Consider the following 15,571-nt stretch of genomic DNA (forward strand, 5'->3'; position numbering starts at 1 on the left):
GAGAATGGATACAGGTGTGAGTACGGCTGAGTCGCTCTGCTGTGCACATCACTGTTAGTCAGCTATACTCCAATATAATATCAAATGTGAAAAGCAAACAAAAACAGGTCTAGCCCTGGCTGGTGAGGCTCCCTGAGGGCTGACGGCAGGGACAGTGATGTCTGGGGTGCTGTCAGGTGCCACAGGGCATATGCAACTGAGTCTAGGACCCCCGGTGGAAGGGGCACTTGGTTAAGAGCAGCTGACCACACTGTGGCATTCTCGACTCACTTCCGTGAGTGCTGACACCCGCAGCAGCACGGCGGGTGCCCAGCTTGACTCTCCCTCCCAGGTATGTGGGGTCACCCTCTGCAGGAGCCTCTGCAGGGAAGACCTCTTCCTTCCTCGTCACTCCCTGGTGCTGGAGCGCGTGTACAACTCCTAGACTCCGTCAGTCAGCTGAGTGCTCCCGCCCGGAAAGGTCATCAAAGGATTGGCCCTCCGGCTTGTTGTGCTAGAGGCAGTGACAATCCCCTTCTTGCTCTGGGGAGGAGGGACTCTGGCACAGAGCAGTGCTTTAGATCCAGCAGCAGGAACACCTGGTACCTAGCGCCCAGTGGCAATGCCCAGAGGATTGTATCCCCGCCCGTTACTGATCTTGGCCGGGGTACCAGCACTGGACTCTCCCATTTCCATATCTAGTTTTCCCATCAATTCTGGATGCCGAGTTTACTTCCAGTAAATTCCTTTCCTGTGCCTTCCCAGGTGGCTCAGTGGTAAAGAATCCACCTGCCAATACAGGAGACACGGATTCAATCCCTGGGTGGGGAAGATCCCCTGGAGAAGAGAATGGCTACCCTCTCTAGTATTCTTGACTGGAGAATCCCATGAACAAAGGAGCCTGGAGGGCTACAGTCCATGGGGTCACAAAGAGTAGGACACAATTGAGTAACTGAGCACGCTCATGCACAAATTCCTTTCCTACCTAGGTGAGCCAGACTCAGTGCTTAGGAAGCGAGAGCCCTGCTTTGGCACACTGTCTGAGTTTTCAGCTTCTCAGTTCTGAGCTAACAATATTGACAATTGTCTCAGCATTCTTAGTCACTATGATAGAGAGCTTAGATATTAGAAACTGAGAGAGTTAAGTTACAATAAGACGGTACAAAGGTAATGAGGTTATATGAGGGGAAAGTAAAACTAACGTGTCTCCCGACCCTGGAAGAGACTGGCCGTGCCCCGAATACTGAACAGCACACCTGTTCTGCAGTGACATTACACAGCACAATGGTGACATCCAGTGTCAGCTGGCTAAACCTCAGGTGACCATGCAGTTTACCTGAAAATGATGCGCAGTGCATCAAAAGACATGCATGTCAGCACTGAGCCCAAGCCACAGCAATGCTGTTTGCAAGCAATAATCTAAGATTTTTAAAGTAGAATTAATTTCTATTCATTTCTAAATGCTACTCATTTGTAAACACACGTTTATATCATAGCCAGTGCTATAGAAAGCTCTTAGATATGTAACAAAGGCAAATTCAATAGGGGGATAAAAGGATTGAAATACTTTAGAAACACGATAGAAACATGATAGAAAATATATACTTTTGACAGAGCACTGTGCCATTTGCCCAGGAATTATTTCCCATGCATTGTCAAAATTAATCATCAAAGCACAGTGTGCAATAATTGTGACCTCTATACTTATATCTATCTGTATGTATGTATAAGGCTGCCAAGTCACAGAGAAGTGATGTGTTTTTCAAAATCATAAGTTAATCTCATCACCTGAACCCAGAAAGTTATTTTTTCAATTCTTTATCACCATTTATTGAAATTATTCTTTTTTACACATGGAATTACACTTTTATCTTTGTCAAAAATCAAGTGGTTTGGAAATCTTCACTTGATTTTGTGTTTGGAGAACATTTCTGGATTCTCTTCTAATCTATTTTGATGTCTGTTCTTTTCATATTTTTTAATTTAATTTGGATTTTATATCGGAGTATAGTTGATTTGCAATGGTTGTGCTCATTTCATGTGTACAGCACCGTTATTCACTTATACATATACATGGATCTATTCCTTTTGAGTATTTTCCCATATAGTTTATGACAGAGAATTGACTAGAGTTCCTTGTGCTGTACAGTAGGTCTCTGTTGATAATCTATTTTATGTATAGTAAGTAGTGTGTATCTGTTAATCCCAAACCCCTCCTTGGAAAAGTTTTAATCTCCCTTAGGCTTTAGCTTCCTCAACTGAAAAACCCAAATGAAGCTGTTAACTTCCTCACAGAGTTGCTGCTAAGTCGTTCAGTCATGTCCGACTCTTTGCAACCCCTTGGACCGTAGCCCACCAGGCTCCTCTGTCCGTGGGATTTCCCAGGCAAGAGCACTGGAGTGGGTTGCCTTTCCCTTCTCCAGGGGATCTTCCCGACCCCTGCATCTCCTCCTGCGTCTCCTGCATGGCAGGTGGATTCCTTATTGCTGGAGCCATTGAGTTATACGATGATTAAATAGGATAATGCAGAAAAAGTGCTTAATGGGGTATCTGACTACAATCCACATTATATTCAGAGAATATTAAATAATTGTGTTTAGGCTCACAGCTTATAATGGACATTTGCTTAGAGCATCATCTCAAAGTATCAAGGCCTAAACCCAGTTGCCCCCTTTCTATTCCCACCCCCCAGCCCCATCAGTCAGTTACACCTGCTACTCTGACCTTCTCAGCTAACGATCTATTTTAAAGCCACTTATGACTCATCAGTGAAAGAATATGAAAAGAACTAGTTGTCATTGATATATATCTCAGTCATTTGCAACATTGATAAGAAAGGTGCCCTTTTGGAAAATTTATTCTGTGGCTTCCTGAAATATTTTAAGAATAAAAGGCTCAGGGATTTACAAAATAGCTATAGCTTCCCAAACTGGTCTTGGGATATCTGAGCTTCAACATCATCTACATCATTTTAAAAATTATCCAGAGAAGGAGGGAAAGACAGACAATCCCACTTGTGGGTGAGGACGGGGAGAAGCAGCAACTCCTGGGTGTTGCTGGTGGGAAAGCCAAACTCACAGGCATAGGAGACATCAACACTTAGGCAGCTTCCTATAAAGTTAAGCACAGAGTGTACAACCCAGCAGTCCCTCTCCTAGGGGATTTTGTATGTCCATAAAACACATTTATAGTGGCCAAAGTCTGGGAAAAATTGAAATATTCATTAACAGGTGAATCCTATTCATCAATACAAAAGAAGGATCAACTGGTATGATGTGAAGAGCTGACTCATTGGGAAAGACCCTGATGCTGGGAAAGGTTGAAGGAAGGGGGAGAAGGGGCGACAGAGGATGAGATGGTTGGATGGCATCACCGACTCAACAGACATGAGTTTGAGCAAGCTCCGGGAGACGGTGAAGGACAGGGAAGCCTGGTGTGCTGCGGTCCATGGGGTCGCAAAGAGCTGGATACAAGTGAGCAACTGAACAACACTGATACAATATAGATGAATCTCAGATGCATTATGCTGACTGAAAACAGCCATTTTCCAAAGGCTACATATTCCATAGTTCCATTTATATGATATTCTAGAAAATTTGAAACTATAGGGTCAGAAAACTGAACTGAGGATTAAGAGTGGGGAAGGGATTGACTTGGAGAAGGCTATGGCACCCCACTCCAGTACTCTTGCCTGGAAAATCCCATGGACGGAGGAGCCTGGTAGGCTGCAGTCCATCGGGTCGCGAAGAGTCGGACACGACTGAGTGACTTCACTTTCACGCATTGGAGGAGGAAATGGCAACCCATTCCAGTGTTCTTGCCTGGAGAATCCCAGGGACGGGGGAGCCTGGTGGGCTGCCGTCTATGGGGTCGCACAGAGTCGGACACAACTGAAGCGACTCAGCAGCAGCAGCAGCAGCAGCAGCAGGGATTGACTACAAAAGAGACACTTGGGACTATTTTAGGGGACTAGGGAGTGATGATGAAACTGTTCTCCATCTTGATGATGATGGTGGTTCCATGACTCAGAACTCTATACTAAAAAAGATGGATGTATATACTTTTATTTTCTAAATAGAAATTAAACAGTACCGTAGTAAAAGCTAAGTACAGTGGAGATTTCAAAATACAATTAACTGCAAGCTACAATTAACTAAATATATTTCCTAATTCAAACTGTTGAGCCCTCCAAAAGTGTAAGTGGCAAAAAAAAAAAAAAAAAAAGCGATGGAGTCAGAATTGTTAAAAAGCAAGTAACTGAGTTGCTGACAGGCAGGTAAAGCTATTGCTCTTACAAGAATAGTCCATGGAGCCTGACATTCAATAAGGTGACAAAAACAAGGGAAATCTTAAACATCTTATGAAGGTTAATCACAATTATTGCTTACTGAGGTGGAAAAGTAGGAAGAAGTATATAAAAATATATAAGAAATATACAAGAAAACTTGCAACAAGATCTAAATCTAATTCTGAAATAGAACTCCTTATTTCACCTACCCATTCTTTTTTTTTTTTTTTTTGCAATTTTTTCTTAATTGAAGTACAGTTGCTTTACAATGTTATAGCTATCTGTTTCAAACATGCTAGTGTATAGATGTCAATCCCATTCTCCCAGTTCATCTCAGCCTCGCCTTCCCCTCATCCCACTGTCCATGCATCAGTTCTCTATGTCTGCATCTCTGTTCCCGCCCTATAAATAGGCTCATGTGTACCATTTTTCTAGATTCCACATGTACGCATTAATATACAATTATAAAGTTTGTTTTTCTCTTTCTCACTTATTATGCTTCACTCTGTATGACAGACTCTAGGTCCATCAGTGTCTCTACAGCTGACCATCCCCTTTCCGAGCATCTGCTAGATGCATGTTTCCCTTCTTCATAGAGAACAAGAGCACGTGGACGACTGGGGCGGTGACAACAAGGTCTGTGAAGGTTGCCCGCCCCCCCCCCCCCAACCGAGGCAGTGGGGACCCTGTGCTCCCTGCCCCCTCCACCCTCCCCCTGCAGCCCTGTACCAGGAAGAGGTCAGACTGATTTCAGCATCCTACCCAAACCAAGGGGATAACAGAAAGATACAAGGGCAAGAAGCAACTCCTGGTTCTGGATGAAACCAATCTCCTTATATCAAATCCCATGAACATGAGTGATGAGTGAGTGAATTCCCCAAAATAATTAGGAGAAGCTTATAGCTCAATGCTGAGCAAGCCTTCTTCCTGTTGGTGAACAGACACGACAGGGGGAACATGTATGTCCACTTCGCTTTCCAGCAAGTGAAAAAGATGAAGATGGATTCCTATAATTGGCATTTCACTCTCAGGAGACATTTGAAATGAAATGACCGGTTTTAAGACTAGAAAATGAAACTGTTCTGGAAAATTTTAAATCAATACCAAGTTAAAAAAAGACTTACCAACAGAGACGTATCAACTCATCCGACCACAGATCAGTAAAACAGCAGTGGTCTGAGCCAGGAGTTCTGGCAAGTTGTTTTGATAGGAGCAGACAAACTGAGCTCCAAATGAACATACCTAGCTTTGGAAAACTGTACTATTCAACTTAGACTACTTTAGTTTCAAACATAAAATTCTTTGCACTCCACGTTATCAATAAAATAGACCTTCAAGTTATCTGAATGCTTTTTTTTCCCCCAAAGGAACTTGCAATTTCAGCAGTAACTTACAGGCATTCAGAGACAGTGTCTTCTCTTTTACTGCACAGAATTGGCCAACATTTTATAGAAGAGTTTCCACTCAACTGGAGAAATCTCCCTAAGAGGATCTTTAAGCATAAGTTGTCAAATGTAAACCACATAAAAATGCATTTGCCAAATGAATTGACACAAAACAGGGTGAATGGGGGTATAGAAGAAAACATCTCTAAATGAATGCCTAAGAAAGGTATATACCAAAATGCTTTTGTAGTGTTAGAGAGTTCTTTGTTCACAGAAAACATCACTATTTAATAGGAACCTGGAATAATTTATCATTTGGTCTAGCTCCTCTAAATGCCCCAGAGGAAAAAAAGAGTGGCATTTCTTCTGTTTTAGATTTTAAGAGTTCAAACTAGTACCTGATTCGGTAAGTCAACACCCGTTGCAGCAGTTTCACCCTTTAGCACAGTGATAGAAACGACAGAATAATAAAATGAAAAGCATGCAAATTCAGATGCACTCCCTTCTACTTTTTGGCTTACGGCTACAGACGACTCTTGCTTTATGTTAAGTGTGCCACTAAAATATGTTATTAAGAGGGGCTCATATTTTTAAGAGTAGTTCAGTTATCACTGTTGGATCAAACATGCATCAAAATTCCCCCATTTAAATGCATATTATTTGCAAAGAAAACACACAAAGGAGATGTATGTGTGTGTTTAGTCACTCAGTCGTGTCCAACTCTTTGAGACCCCATGGGCTGTAGCCCGCCAGGCTCCTATGCCCATGGAACTTTCCAGGCAAGAATACTGGAGTGGGTTGCCATTCCCTCCTCCAGGGGATCTTCCCAACCCAAGGATCGGACCCAGGTTTCCCACATTGCAGGTGGATTCTTTACCATCTGAGCCATCAGGGAAGCCCGGCCTCTTTCCAAATGTTAATATTATGAGTTAGTGTCTTCCAAGTCCAACCTAGAATATGAAATGACTGATGCTTTCTGCTACTGGCTTGGGATTTACTATTTTCATGGAGTATCACAGAAAGATCACAGTTATGACATTTGGTAAGTATCAGTATTCCATATCAGAAATATATTTTTTTCATAAATATAAATAAGTGTTTGGCTCCTATCAGTCATTTTCAAATTATGGAAGTTGGACCAAAATATCTGTCTTACCACTTCAATTACAGCAACATCCATCAAGGTAAGCAAAAGGTGGCATAGCCATCCAATGGAAGGAACATTAGTAGCAATAAAAAGGAACCACCATGCTACAACCTGAATGCACCTCAAAAACATTATTCCAGGTGAAAGAAGTCGGATGCTGAATACCATATATTCTATTATCTCATCAAGCGAAATGCCCAGAAAAGTCAAATCTAAAGAGACAGAAAACAGATCAGTGCCTGCCTGGGTCCGAGGGTGAGAATGGGAGTGCTACAAATGGGCACTGGAGACTTTGGGAGGGGGGTGGGGATGAAAATGTTCTAAAATTGGATTGTGATCATGGTTGCGTAACTCAATAAGTTTACTAAAAATCACTAAATTGTACAGTGTGATGTATTGGATAGTTTACAAATTATATCTCCAACAGAGCTGATTTTAAAATAAATAGCCAAAAAAAAAAAAAAGGCAAGAATGTCTTACATAAAGTCATTTTTTTCCTCTGAGGTTAAAAAATAATTGTAGTCATGTTTTTTTAAATTTATAGGAAAAAAAATAACTTGATGGATACAATTTTCTCAATTTAAAATTTTCAACCCCTAAATTATTGGCATCTACTTACTACTACTACAAATTTAGATTTTATTGAATTTGCATGAAATTGATGTTCTTTAGGTATTTCAGGCTCAAGATCTTAATATTTCATAATATTAAACGCAGAATACAGGATTCCTAAATTCTTTCCCATGGATGGAGAAGCCTGGTAGGCTACAGTCCACGGGGTCGCAAAGAGTCGGACACGACTGAGCAACTTCACTATACTATAAATTTTTTCCCAGCCTAAGAAAAAGGAAACTGACCTGAATAACATATAAATTCCTTTACAATTTTTTAATTTGACCATTTAAATCCGTGGAAAAGAGTCTGTGATTCGAAACTAATCTAGTTTAGGTCAGTGTCAAAAAATGACAGATGTTGACTGATATGGTTCCTGATTATGGCCTCAGGGTGTTCTGGAGGATTCCAAAGCTGTATAAATTCCAGAGGACAAGAATGTGTCTCATTTACACCAACTTTTATCCCCCTGTGTCTCCAAGACAGACCAGGTATTGTATGGTGCCCTATACAATAAATGTTGGTTCAGTGGTTCAGTTAATACATGAACAGGCCTGAAAATCCCCAGGTGCACCAAATATTTTCTAAAACTGAGCACACGCACGCGCACATATTTTCGTTTTCCAAACTCAGTGGGTGACTGTTTCCATGTTTAGATGCTTAGTAAAATGTAAATTCACTTAAACGTGCTACTAAATTGATAGTAACATGTTGCCATTTTGAAGTGCTTTTCCATCAATAAATGGCCATCTAATTTTAATGTAAAAATCTCAAAGATTCAAGCCCACTACTGTAAAAGACTGACATTCCTCCAAGGAACTTTCCAGGCAAGAATAGTGGAGTGGGTAGCCATTCCCTTCTCCAGGAGAAGAGAGAGATCTTCCCAACCCAGGGATCAAACTCTGGTCTCCTGCATTACAAGCAGATTCTTTACCATCAAAGCCATCTGGGAAGCCCTCAGAAGTCTCAGTTGTTTCCTTTTTCGGTCATCATTCCAAACAAATAAATATATGCCTCATTTTTCAGTTTTGACCAAATCTAGCTTAGATTTTTCCAACTTCGTCCAGAATCTGGATTACAACTCAAGCCCACTTTCCAGCACATTATAAATCACTACGCTAACAAATATATTAACACGCTTGTTAATATCGTCTTTTTTTTTCTTTTTTAATATCTTCTGAAATCATAAACGTGAAAAATACCACTGAAATAGTGTCTGCATTTATTTCAAAAGCCTCTCTTTAGTTAGTACAGGTTTGGTTACTAAATTTATTTAGCACATAAAAAGGTGAAGACCTTGTGAAGCTTGCAAGGTCGCAGAAAGTGTAAGCCATTTTCATTCTTTCAATAGTGAGTTGGGAAGTCCCTGCCTTAGGCACAAATTCCTCTGTGTCAGGGACCTTCACACTCAAAGGGTCAGCGTAGGGTGGGAGGGAGGGGGACGGCCCAGCAGCAGGAAACAATCGCACCTGTTGTGTCTGCAGGGGTTCCTGAGACTGCAGCTCAGATCACATTTCTGAAAAGCCAGGTTTCTGCAGAGCTGAATATTTAATACCATCAAGTACATAAAAGGATAGAGTATCTTTCCCCAGTTGCAAGTGAGAAATAATTGCCTTTGAACACTTTATCTAGCCTATGTATAGCAACAAGAAAAAAGAGATTTTTATCTCTAAAAATAAAGCTATAGTGAAAATGGCAGACCGAGTTTCAGGTACCTTTGGAACTAACTGCTTCTTTTATATATGTAAATGTATTTGCTCTCCAAGAAGGTTAAAAGTTGACAGCCATGCCATTCATGCAATCTAAATCTCCCCTCTCACGGTCCCGTGCTATTCCTTCCATAAGATAACACTGCTCCTTGGCACACCTGCCGGGGGGATAAGTAACTTTCAACTCTAGAATCCCATGACAGCCTAAAACCGCCATCCAACAGGTTCCTCTTCCTTCACTACACCTGAAGCTAACAGAAGCCAGCGCGGATGAACGTCTGCGCTCTTGAAAATTCAGGGCACAGGGAACTGTCAAAGTCGTCCCGCGGGGGTCCATAGCTGACAGGCAAGTTTTCCAGAAGGCTTTCTCCACCGCCTCTGAAGAGGGGGGCCCCCAGCCAAGGGACTGCCTAACAGCGACCTAAATAAACAATCGGGCGTGCGTAGGGCGAAGGAGGGGTATCCTTTCTTGGGGAAGGCAACTCTGTTCCTCGTCGTTCAGTCACCAAGCCGTGTCCGACTCTCTGCGACCCCACGGACTGCAGCACGCCAGGCTTCCCTGTCCTTCACCATCTCCTCTGGGAGTGTGCCCAAGTTTATGCCCACCGAGTGGGTGATGCCACCCTGGAGGCGCACAAACTTCTAGCCCAGGGAATCCGAGTCCAGAAGAAAGGTTCACAGGGAGAATGCTGTCCTCACCCAGGACCTGTGTGCAGGGAAATGCCCTTGGTGCTCCAGGCGGCACGAGGGGAGGGTAGAGGGGACCCGCTCCAAGGGCGCCTGGACCCCCACTCGCCCGGGAGAGAGTGGGGTGACCCGGGCGAAGATTGCTGGGGCTCGCCTACCTTGGAGGGCGCTCGGCGAGCGCGGGGTCCGGGCGCCGCTCCTCCCCTGGCTCGGCACCTCGGGTGGGTAGGGCGGGTCAGCTCCGCCAGGCTCGGTGGCTCCACCTCCGCTCCAGGGAGCTCCGCCCCGCACGGCCGGGCGCGCCCGGGGCAGAGTTGGGCGCCAGAGCGGCTCCGGGGCGGGGCCTGGGCTCCCCAGAGCCCCAACGCGCGCGCCCGGCTCCAGGCGCCCCGGGGTGCCTTCTGTGCACCCCGACACTCAAGTCACCAACCCTGCGCACCGCTCAGTAATTGGGTTATTCTGTTGGGGGTGGGGGGTAGATAGTTCCTGCTGCTTTTTTTTTTTAAAAAAAGGTCCCGTTTAATCTCCAAGCTCATATACTTTTTGTTTTTTATACTTTGGCCACCTGATGCGAAGAACTGACTCCTTGGAAAAGACCCTAATGCTGGGAAAGATTGAAAGCCGGAAGAGAAGGGAACGACAGAGGATGAGATCTTTGGATTGCATCACCGACTCAGTGGACATGAGTTTGAGCAAGCTCTGGGAGTTGGTGATGGACAGGGAGGCCTGGCGTGCTGCAGTCCATGGGGTCGCAGAGTCGGACACGACTGAGTGACTGAACTGAAGACTATTTTGGAGTAAATTTAGATTTACCAAATTTGGAGGAGGAAATGGGAACCCATTCCAGTATTCTTGCCTGGAGAATCCCATGGACAGAGGAACCTGGCGGGCTATATAGTCCATAAGGTCACAGAGTCAGACACGACTGAGCAACTGACACACGTTAGATTTACCAAAAAGTTGCAGAGAGTACAGAATTCCCTAAACCTGCCTTGCTGGTGTCCCGTAGTAGTCGCGTCTTATATCACCATGGTACAGCTGTCAAAACTAAGAAATGAACATTGATCCGTCACTATTAACTAAACTCGACCTAGTGTAGATTTCACTACTTTTCTGCTGATCTAGTTTTCTTTCTGATCTTTCTGTTCCGGGATTGCCTTCAGGTCTCCACACTCCATTTCAGTGTTGTATCTCTTTAATCTCTTATCTGTGACAGTTTCTTGGTCTTCTCTGTTTTTTCTTAACTTTGACAGTCTTCAAAGATTTTGCTAAGCTGTTTTGTGGATGTCTATCATTTGGTCTCATTTGATGCTTTTCTCATGATTAGGCTATGGTCTGCCTGCAATGAAGGAGATCCCTGGGTCAGGAAGATCCCCTGGAGGCGGGCATGGCAACCCATTCCAATATTCTCGCCTGGAGAATCCTATGGACAGAGGAGCCTGGCAGATTACAGTCCATGGGATCACAAGGAGTCTGACAGGACTGAGCGGCTAAACACAGCACATGGGTTTGAGAGAGGGGACCACACAGGCAAAGTGTCCTGTCAGGGGCCACATGATAGCAGCAGGACTTATTACTGATGATGTTGACCTTCGTTGCTTGGTTGGAGAGCTGTCTGCCCTGTTTCTCCCAGGTAGTTACTATTTCTCTTTCATACTCTTTTTTTGGATGAAAGTCACTAAGTTCAACCCACACTCAGGGGAGGGTGGGGGTTGGGGAATGAAACTCCATCCTGGAAGGGAGAGTATCTGCTTTATTATTTGGAATTATTCTGTAAGGAAGATGTGTCCCTTCCCTCTTAAATATCTATCTATTCAATCATTTACTTACATCAGTATGAACTCATACGTGTTTATTTTATGTGCTTATGTGCTCAGTTGTGTCCGACTCTTTGCAACCTGGGGGATTGTAGCCTGCCAAGCTTCTCTGTCCATGGAATTCTCCAGACAAGAATATTGGAGTGGGTTTCCATTCCCTTCTCCAGGGGACCTTCTGATCCAGGGATTGAACTCATGTCTCTGGTGTCTCCTGCAGTACAGGTGAATTCTTTACCTGCTGAGCCATCAGGGAAGCCCCTGATGAATTGAATTATTTTTTGTTTCTCGAGTAGTTACAGGTTTGGCTGAAACACTTTCAGACTGGCTCCTGTATCCCTTTGAAAGTTCATAAACTTTTAGAGCTGGGAAGACAAAAAAAACTCACTAAATATTTGTTCTCCTCCTTTTCATGTAACATAAAACTGCAGCCCAAATCCCCCCAAATCTAAGGGCTTTTCAGGGTCTTCCTTGAAACCCTACAACTACTGATTCCTACTCCAGTAATAGGAAATTAAAAAAAAAAAAAATCCCAACAGATTAATTTGTGGATTGGGACCCAATTAGAGAAGTGAAAGCTGAGAGTGCTTAGGTAAGTTTTGGTTAACCAGTCCATACAGTTCTATGAAACAGGTATATGTATATGATAAGTAGAGATAAATCATGTTCCAAAGATAGTCATGGATGTTTACTGCTGCTTTAAACACTGAAGAAAGCCAGCTATTGAGATGCTTTGTTATATTGGTTTGGCTGACTCATGTTTGCATTTGCAAGTTGATCCCGTAAACACAACACTTCCTTCTTCTGCGCTTGCGTCTGGCTCAGAATCTGATGCTGCCTGGCGTTCTGAGACCCTCTCACCTCTGCTCCTTTCCTTAACTCTTCTTGGGGAAGGTAATCTACTCCATTAGTCCAAGATTTTCCTGGTAGATACAGGATGGATGGCTCAGTGTCCAGCAGGACAGAGCGAACTGATTTTCTCAAAGTGACTAAACATAATCATGGCTAAGGGAAAATATCTTACGTTTCAGACCCACAGTGTTGTTCTTGTTGTTCAGTCGCGCAGTCGTGTCCGACTCTTCCCACTATATCCCAGGAGAAATGGACAAGATCGGAGGAGAAGGTGCGCTTTTTGTGCACTCTGCTGGGAGGAGACGTTAACTGAAAGTAACAATTCCAATCGGTATGAAACACGGAGTGTATTTCACAGTTCCTCAAATGCACTGGTCACTAGGTAATTTTAATATATCCTGTGTGGAGGGGAACGGGCAACCACTCCTTAACAGGAGTGTGGAGTTAGAAAATATTGGCAACCTACATAATGTAGTTCAGGAGAATCTATAAATCACCCATAAATGTAAAATGCCAGTGGTGTGTCTTAGAGGTTGGAAATTGGGGAAAGAGATCAAATGTGTATAGATTTCTTTTATCGCCTTAGCATTTGGCTGCTATTTTTATGACTGAGTACATACAAACCATTTTAAGTAGCCAAATAGGGACTTCCCTCATGGTCAAGTGGTTGGGAATCCTAGGGGACAAGGGTTTGATCCCTGGTCCAGGATTGCACATGCTGCAACTCAGCCCCTGCGCCCCAACTACTGAGCTTGTGCTCTAAAGCCCAGGCTCTCCGACGAGAGAAGCCATGGCAATAGAAGCCAGCACACCACAGCTTCGCCGCCGCTGGAGAACGCCCACATGCAGCACCGTTCAGTGTCGTTTATTTACATGTTCAGTGTCGTTTATTTATTTATGAGACATTTATTTATGTCTCAGTGCAGACATAAATAAATACATTTTCAAACCAATCAATAAATAGCCAAATATTCTAAAGCTTGTTTTCTTCACACTTTTCCTAAGAATATCTATTTTTCTTTTGGAGAGGAAGAGAGGGGAGAGGTGTCAACTGGCTTCACTTTGCATATATCATCATTAACCTCAAGTGTGGATGCTTCCCAGCGATCACAGGAACATCCCATACCTGTTTCTCTCCTCCCACATGACTGTTTCAAGTTTCCGCCTCTCTTCCCAGATTTCTAGCCAACAACTCCCCTCCAGCAGGCTCGGCAGATAACCTTCTTCTCTGCTGAGCTGATAAGAGCAAAGCATCTGAAGATAAACTCTATCTCCTCTAACCTGTTTGAAGTTTATTCCTCTAACTCCAAACTTCTAAATTGTTTTCAGACATGTTTTTCTCCATGGCACTAATTACTACTTGCACCTTGGTTAGAAAGTAAGAGAATTTTGTCGTTTTCATTTTTCTATCTCCATTGCCTAAAGCGGGTCCAGACTCACAGTAGCTTCACACTAACTGGAGGGAAGGTGGTAGTTTACTAACTGTGATGGAAGAATCCATAGGGGCTGCATGAGGGCGCCACGGGCCGAGGCAGGAAGCTGAGCAGAAGGCACTCTGGCCTCCACACCCCCTCCAAGCAGAGCGGCTCCAAACCTATCAGTCAGCTTGATAAGATTGTTCATATTTCTATAAAAGTATTAGTGTCGTGTATTATTTTGGAATGGCTTGGGTTGGTCTGATGGAGATAGTGTAGGAACCAAAGCATCTCCAAACCTGCGTCAGCGCCCTCCCTAAATAGGGACCATGAGGAGGAGGGCGTGGGGCCACGAAGAGGAGGGGCGTGGGGCCACGAGGAAGAGGGGCGCGGGGCCACGAGGAGGAGGGGCGCGGGGCCACGAGGAGGAGGGCGTGGGGCCACGAGGAGGAGGGCGCGGGGGCCACGAGGAGGAGGGGCGCGGGGGCCACGAGGAGGAGGGGCGCGGGGGCCACGAGGAGGAGGGCGTGGGGCCACGAGGAGGAGGGGCGCGGGGCCACGAGGAGGAGGGCGTGGGGCCACGAGGAGGAGGGCGTGGGGCCACGAGGAGGAGGGGCGCAGGGGCCACGAGGAGGAGGGGCGCGGGGGCCACGAGGAGGAGGGCGTGGGGCCACGAGGAGGAGGGGCGCGGGGGCCACGAGGAGGAGGGCGTGGGGCCACGAGGAGGAGGGGCGCGGGGGCCACGAGGAAGAGGGGCGCGGGGCCACGAGGAGGAGGGCGTGGGGGCCACGAGGAGGAGGGGCGCGGGGGCCACGAGGAGGAGGGGCGCGGGGGCCACGAGGAGGAGGGGCGCGGGGGCCACGAGGAGGAGGGGCGCGGGGGCCACGAGGAGGAGGGTGGGGGCAGAAGAAAGTGCAGCCTCCTCGCCCAGCACAGAGCACATTGTGGCCCAGGATGAAAGAGGGTCTGACTGTGATTCAAGCACCCATGTTCAGAGACTGTGCCATGTGACACTCAGCCACCAGGGTTTATATTGGAAATCACTGTTGTTTATTTCTGTTTGGAAGTTGTTTGCTAACAGGAAGAATTACATATACACATATATATTATATGTTTGTGTATGTGGTGGTTTAGTCGATAAGTCGTGTCTGACTCTTTCAACCCCATGGACTATATGTAGCCTATCAGTCTCCTCTCTCCATGGGACTTCCCAGGCAGGAATACTTGAGTGGGTTGCCATTTCCTTCTCCATGTATATGTGTATGTGTGTGTATATATATATATACACACATCCATATGTACATATCTATGTGTGTGTGTATATACATATACATGTGGGAAGATCCCCTGGAGAAGGAAATGGCAACCCACTCCAGTACTCTTGCCTAGAAAATCCCATGGATGGAGGAGCCTGGCAGGCTACCGTCCATGGGGTCTCAAAGAGTCGGACACGACTGAGCGACTTCACTTTCCCTTTCATGTGTGTGTACTCAGTTGTGTCTGATTCTTTGCAGCCCCATGGACTGTAGCCCCCAGACTCCTCTGTCCATGGAATTTTCCAGGCAAGAATGTTGGAGTGGGCTGCCACTTCCCAACCCAGGGATTGAACCCTTATCTCTTATGTCTCCTGCACTGACAGGCAGATTCTTTAGCACTAGCATCCCCTGGGAATCCCCATATGTG

General features: G+C 45.1%; 1 protein-coding gene across 4 annotated transcripts in view; it reads right to left on the reverse strand.

Moving 5' to 3' along the window:
* CCDC68 (coiled-coil domain containing 68) overlaps nucleotides 1–10,054 on the reverse strand; it is a 58,141-nt gene extending 48,087 nt beyond the window's left edge. For 2 of the 4 annotated variants that reach the window (XM_019986941.2, XM_019986940.2), the window contains exon 1: nucleotides 9,966–10,041. The gene's annotated coding sequence lies outside the window, so the exon portion shown is untranslated. Of the gene's footprint in view, nucleotides 1–9,965 lie in introns of all 4 variants that reach the window. The other 2 variants (XM_019986942.2, XM_070779101.1) reach the window with 2 other exon arrangements.
* Nucleotides 10,055–15,571: the final 5,517 nt, after the last annotated feature.

Source organism: Bos indicus, chromosome 24, assembly GCF_029378745.1.
Source record: "Bos indicus isolate NIAB-ARS_2022 breed Sahiwal x Tharparkar chromosome 24, NIAB-ARS_B.indTharparkar_mat_pri_1.0, whole genome shotgun sequence".
NCBI lineage: Eukaryota > Metazoa > Chordata > Mammalia > Artiodactyla > Bovidae > Bos > Bos indicus.